This window comes from Periophthalmus magnuspinnatus, chromosome 13 (genome assembly GCF_009829125.3).
Source record: "Periophthalmus magnuspinnatus isolate fPerMag1 chromosome 13, fPerMag1.2.pri, whole genome shotgun sequence".
In the NCBI taxonomy this organism is placed as follows: Eukaryota; Metazoa; Chordata; class Actinopteri; order Gobiiformes; family Gobiidae; genus Periophthalmus; species Periophthalmus magnuspinnatus.
This window is the reverse complement of record NC_047138.1, coordinates 31,235,567-31,242,447: the sequence shown is the minus strand read 5'-3', so window position 1 is coordinate 31,242,447 and position 6,881 is coordinate 31,235,567.

The following is a 6,881-nucleotide window of genomic DNA, read 5'->3' as shown; positions in this document are numbered from 1 at the left end:
GTTCGAGTCCCGGGCCTGTATGTGTGGAGTTTGAATGTTCTCCCTGTGTCTGGGTGGGAAACAAGAGCTAGACCAAGACCAGGACTAAACCAGGACTAAACCAGGACTAAACTGGGACTAAACCAGGACTAAAGCAGGGCTAAACCAGGACTAAACCAGGACTAAACTAGGACTAAACCAGGACTAAACCAGGACTAAACTAGGACTAAACCAGGACTAAACTAGGACTAAACCAGGACTAAACCAAGACTAAACTAGGACTAAAGCAGGACTAAATCAGGACTAAACCAGGACTAAACCAGGACTAAACCAGGACTAAACTAGGACTAAACCAGGACTAAACCAGGACTAAACCAGGACTAAACTAGGACTAAACCAGGACTAAACTAGGACTAAACCAGGACTAAACCAAGACTAAACTAGGACTAAAGCAGGACTAAACCGGGACTAAACCAGGACTAAACCAAGACTAAACCAGGATTAAACCAGGATTAAACCAGGACTAAACTAGGACTAAAGCAGGACTAAACTAGGACTAAACCAAGACTAAACCAGGACTAAACCAGGGCAAAACCAGGGCAAAACCAGGACTAAACCAGGACTAAACTAGGACTAAACCAGGACTAAACCAGGGCTAAACCAGGACTAAACCAGGACTAAACCAGGGCAAAACCAGGACTAAAGCAGGACTAAATCAGGACTAAACCAGGACTAAACCAGGACTAAACCAGGACTAAACTAGGACTAAACCAGGACTAAACCAGGACTAAACTAGGACTAAACCAGGACTAAACTAGGACTAAACCAGGACTAAACCAAGACTAAACTAGGACTAAAGCAGGACTAAACCGGGACTAAACCAGGACTAAACCAAGACTAAACCAGGATTAAACCAGGATTAAACCAGGACTAAACTAGGACTAAAGCAGGACTAAACTAGGACTAAAGCAGGACTAAACTAGGACTAAACCAAGACTAAACCAGGATTAAACCAGGACTAAACTAGGACTAAAGCAGGACTAAACCAGGACTAAACCAGGACTAAACCAGGATTAAACCAGGATTAAACCAGGACTAAACTAGGACTAAAGCAGGACTAAACTAGGACTAAAGCAGGACTAAACCAGGACTAAACCAAGACTAAACTAGGACTAAACCAGGACTAAATCAGGACTAAACCAGGACTAAACCAGGACTAAACCAGGACTAAACTAGGACTAAACCAGGACTAAACCAGGACTAAACCAGGACTAAACTAGGACTAAACCAGGACTAAACTAGGACTAAACCAGGACTAAACCAAGACTAAACTAGGACTAAAGCAGGACTAAACCGGGACTAAACCAGGACTAAACCAAGACTAAACCAGGATTAAACCAGGATTAAACCAGGACTAAACTAGGACTAAAGCAGGACTAAACTAGGACTAAACCAAGACTAAACCAGGACTAAACCAGGGCAAAACCAGGGCAAAACCAGGACTAAACCAGGACTAAACTAGGACTAAACCAGGACTAAACCAGGGCTAAACCAGGACTAAACCAGGACTAAACCAGGGCAAAACCAGGACTAAAGCAGGACTAAATCAGGACTAAACCAGGACTAAACCAGGACTAAACCAGGACTAAACTAGGACTAAACCAGGACTAAACCAGGACTAAACTAGGACTAAACCAGGACTAAACTAGGACTAAACCAGGACTAAACCAAGACTAAACTAGGACTAAAGCAGGACTAAACCGGGACTAAACCAGGACTAAACCAAGACTAAACCAGGATTAAACCAGGATTAAACCAGGACTAAACTAGGACTAAAGCAGGACTAAACTAGGACTAAAGCAGGACTAAACTAGGACTAAACCAAGACTAAACCAGGATTAAACCAGGACTAAACTAGGACTAAAGCAGGACTAAACCAGGACTAAACCAGGACTAAACCAGGATTAAACCAGGATTAAACCAGGACTAAACTAGGACTAAAGCAGGACTAAACTAGGACTAAAGCAGGACTAAACCAGGACTAAACCAAGACTAAACTAGGACTAAACCAGGACTAAACCAGGACTAAACCAGGACTAAACTAGGACTAAACCAGGACTAAACCAGGACTAAACCAAGACTAAACTAGGACTAAACCAGGACTAAACCAGGACTAAACTAGGACTAAACCAGGACTAAACCAGGACTAAACCAAGACTAAACTAGGACTAAACCAGGACTAAACCAGGACTAAACCAAGACTAAACTAGGACTAAAGCAGGACTAAACTAGGACTAAAGCAGGACTAAAGCAGGACTAAACCAGGACTAAACCAAGACTAAACTAGGACTAAAGCAGGACTAAAGCAGGACTAAACCAGGACTAAACCAGGATTAAACCAGGACTAAACTAGGACTAAACCAGGACTAAACTAGGACTAAAGCAGGACTAAACCAGGACTAAACCAGGACTAAACCAGGATTAAACCAGGACTAAACTAGGACTAAACCAGGACTAAACTAGGACTAAAGCAGGACTAAAGCAGGACTAAAGCAGGACTAAACCAGGACTAAACCAAGAGTAAACTAGGACTAAAGCAGGACTAAAGCAGGACTAAACCAGGACTAAACCAGGATTAAACCTGGATTAAACCTGGATTAAACCAGGACTAAACCAGGACTAAACCAGGACTAAACCAGGATTAAACCAGGACTAAACTAGGACTAAACCAGGACTAAACCAGGACTTTACAAGGAACGAGACCAAGACCAGGACTAAACCAGGACTAAACCAGGACTAAACCAGGACTAAACCAGGACTAAACCAGGGCAAAACATGGACTAAACTAGGACGAAACCAGGACTAAACCAGGACTCTACATGGGAGCTGACGTCGCCATAAACGTCAACACAACAAAGCGCCTCATGCTGTAGCGCCCCCTATGGACAGATGCACGTCACAGTAGAGCAGCACATTTTTGTTCATTTGGACCAAAATGACGACGCGACGCTGACGAATCCAACGAGTATCAACGATTAAGAAAATAAAACTGAAGGAAGTGCGGACGTCACAGTGGGCGTGTCACAATGGGCGTGTCACAGTGGGCGTGTCACAGTGGGCGTGTCACAGTGGGCGTGTCGCAGTGGGCGTGTATAGGTGGAGGTGAAAATGGGGGTAGATTGACTCTTGTAGATAGATTGTAGGTAGATTGACTCTTGCTCGTCTCTTGTGGCGTTAGCTCGTCTCTTGTGGCGTTAGCTCGTCTCTTGTGGCGTTAGCTCGTCTCTTGTGGCGTTAGCTCTGCTCTTGTGTTAGCTCGTCTCTTGTGGCGTTAGCTCGTCTCTTGTGGCGTTAGCTCTGCTCTTGTGTTAGCTCGTCTCTTGTGGCGTTAGCTCGTCTCTTGTGGCGTTAGCTCGTCTCTTGTGGCGTTAGCTCGTCTCTTGTGGCGTTAGCTCGTCTCTTGTGGCGTTAGCTCTGCTCTTGTGGCGTTAGCTCGTCTCTTGTGGCGTTAGCTCTGCTCTTGTGTTAGCTCTGCTCTTGTGGCGTTAGCTCTGCTCTTGTGGCGTTAGCTCGTCTCTTGTGGCGTTAGCTCGTCTCTTGTGGCGTTAGCTCGTCTCTTGTGGCGTTAGCTCGTCTCTTGTGGCGTTAGCTCTGCTCTTGTGTTAGCTCTGCTCTTGTGGCGTTAGCTCTGCTCTTGTGGCGTTAGCTCGTCTCTTGTGGCGTTAGCTCGTCTCTTGTGGCGTTAGCTCGTCTCTTGTGGCGTTAGCTCGTCTCTTGTGGCGTTAGCTCTGCTCTTGTGGCGTTAGCTCTGCTCTTGTGGCGTTAGCTCGTCTCTTGTGGCGTTAGCTCGTCTCTTGTGGCGTTAGCTCGTCTCTTGTGGCGTTAGCTCGTCTCTTGTGGCGTTAGCTCGTCTCTTGTGGCGTTAGCTCGTCTCTTGTGGCGTTAGCTCGTCTCTGTCCTTGGGTTTGAACTGAGCCTGACCCTGCACAGACTTTATGATGTGGCTGTTTCATTAAAATGCCCCTTTCCTCCCCTCCTCTCCTCCCCCTCCTCTCTCTCTCTTTCTGCTCCTCCCCCTCTCCTCCCCCTCTCCTCCCCCTCTCCTCCCCCTCTCCTCTGGTCTGGGGATCTTAATTAAAAGTTGGTGGGAGGTTTGATGGTACCACCCCATACAAAGAGCAGACAGTACCTGTCCTGGGTCAGTGTTTACACGCCCCCACACAGAGATATGTCAGAAATGTGTAACCAGCTCCATCCTCTGCTCCTCTGCTCCTCTGCTCCTCTGCTCCTCTCCTCCTCTCATCCTCTGCTCCTCTGCTCCTCTGACCTTCTCCTCCTCTCACCCTCTCCTCTGCTCCTCTCCTCCTCTCCTCCTCTCACCCTCTCCTCCTCTCACCCTCTCCTCTGCTCCTCTGTATCCTCTGCTTCTTCTGACCATCTTTCTCTTTCTGCCCTTCCACACTCTCTCTCCCTCTTTTTCTCCCTCTTTCTCTCGCTTTCCATCCCTGTTTCTCTTCCTCTTGCTCTCCCTGTTTCTTCCCCTTTCTCTCCCTTTTTCTCTGTCTCTTTCTACCCCTCCATACTCCCTCCCTCCCTCCCTCTCAGTTCCGTTGTGACTCCTCTTTGGCTCTGTTCTCTCTTTGTTCTGTGTTTGTAGAAGCTGATAAGAGCTGATCTAAACACGAGGAGGAAGTGCATTTAACCCGGGTCAAAAAGTGACTCCCGTCTGACGCATCCCCACCAGAGAGATAGACCTGGTGTAGTCCTGGTTTAGTCCTGGTTTAGTCCTGGTTTAGTCCTGGTTCAGTCCTGGTTTAGTCCTGGTTTAGTCCTGCTTTAGTCCTGGTTTAGTCCTGGTTCAGTCCTGGTTCAGTCCTGTTTTAGTCCTGGTTTAGTCTTGCTTTAGTCCTGGCTTACCTATTTTTATAAAGCTGTACTGCGTAACTTTTCCAGTACAAGATGTTTTTGCTTTGCCTGGAATGTCCCACAGTATGGCATTAAGCTCATTTATTTCCATGGATACAAGCCTGTGGCACCACTTGTGTCAGTTACAGTTCAGCTCTGTGGAGAGGTGACCTTGCTCACTGTACCTGATTTAATAAATGACACGCTAGAGCGACACGTTTAATGTCAACATCACCATGGAGACGAGAGCAGATGGCAGACCCCCCCCCCCCCACTAGAAAAGTCCCGCAGTGCACTTTTAAAAACCTTTCAGCTGTTGTTTTGTGAAATGTCCGTGTACTCCGAGTCTAAAGTGTCGTGTTCAGTTCCGCGGCGGCGTTAGCACAGTAGCGTTTGGTGAGGGCCATGTGTGTTTTTGTAGGACGGTCGTGTTCCTCGTGTTTCCAGATAAAAGCGCCGTGATGATTCTGTTCAAAGCGAGCGGCGTGCAGCAGACCCTCGCCCTGGAGATAAGTCGTCTCCGGACCCAGACCAAAGCTGCTCTCCTCAGTCTGATTGTATCCAGACCTGTGCGCGTCTGCAGGAGGTTAGCATGGAGGTTAGCATGGAGGTTAGCCCGGAGGTTAGCATGGAGGTTAGCCCGGAGGTTAGCCCGGAGGTTAGCCCGGAGGTTAGCCCGGAGGTTAGCCAGGAGGTTAGCCAGGAGGTTAGCCAGGAGGTTAGCATGGAGGTTAGCATGGAGGTTTGCCCGGAGGTTAGCCCGGAGGTTAGCCCGGAGGTTATCCCGGAGGTTAGCCAGGAGGTTAGCCCGGAGGTTAGCCCGGAGGTTAGCCATGAGGTTAGCATGGAGGTTAGCATCCTCTTTCCTCCTCTCTCCTCCTCTCTCCTCCTCTCTCCTCCTCTCTCCTCTCTCCTCCTCTCTCCTCCTCTCTCCTCCTCTCTCCTCTTTCCTCCTCTCTCCTCCTCTCTCCTCCTCTCTCCTCTCTCCTCCTCCTCTCCTTGTGATGTAATATCACCTTTATAAATAAATATATATTTTTGTATATTTCATATTCTCTTTGTAAATGATCCTCGTGACTCATTACTGGTCAAACCTTTAGTCTGTATTTAAATCTATACACTTGTGACATTGCGTGTGGGGGGTGTTCTACGTGTATGTCTGTGGTGGAATGTTCAGCAAAACGCACACATTAGCAAACACTGCCATAGAGATTGAAAACTGTCTGGAGCCCGTGTCAATACGAGCTCATGGTTCTGTTTAAGAGTTTGATTTTACACAAAAAAAACTGTTGTCTAATGCTAATGCTAATGCTAATGCTAATGCTAGCTTGTGACTGTAATGTTATTTGACTTGTTTAGCAGCACAGATCAGCTCGACTGTTTACGTTCCAGCTAAATCAGTTCTTTCTGGTCAGATTGTGTTAAATAAAGATCAGATTAAAGTCTCACTTGAGTAACAGCTTCAGACAGAGCAGTGCCTCCGGTTAGCGTCACACCCGCGGGGAGTGTTGACAACATCAGCTGTCCCTGTAGTCCTGTCTCTCACAAACACGGAATCACATCAGGATTCACACATACAGATTATTTGGCACATTTTAAAAGCTGTTTTTCCAGAGACAAAAGTGAAACAGGAAGGACAACCTCACGTGGCCAATCAGCTCTCAGCCCACAGAGTCGTTTAGTGAGTCACACGGCCCGAGTTTTGCCGTAAATAAACAGTTTTATGATCAGAAGAAAACAGCATCTGCAGGGTCTGATTTTGGTCACTAAGTGCTTTTACAAAACACTTTCTGTGGGAAAACAGAGTTCACTCGTTTATGAGGAAAAAAAAGGTTGTGTACTTCAGCTTTAATCTGGAAAATTCCCATTAGAATTGTTCCACAGCAATTCCAATGTTGTGACGCTTCGACCAATCAGAGTCAAGTATTCTGCTTTTTCCTGACGACAATGAGACACAGACTCAAAATCAAGACTAGGTTTAGTCCTGGTTTAGTCCT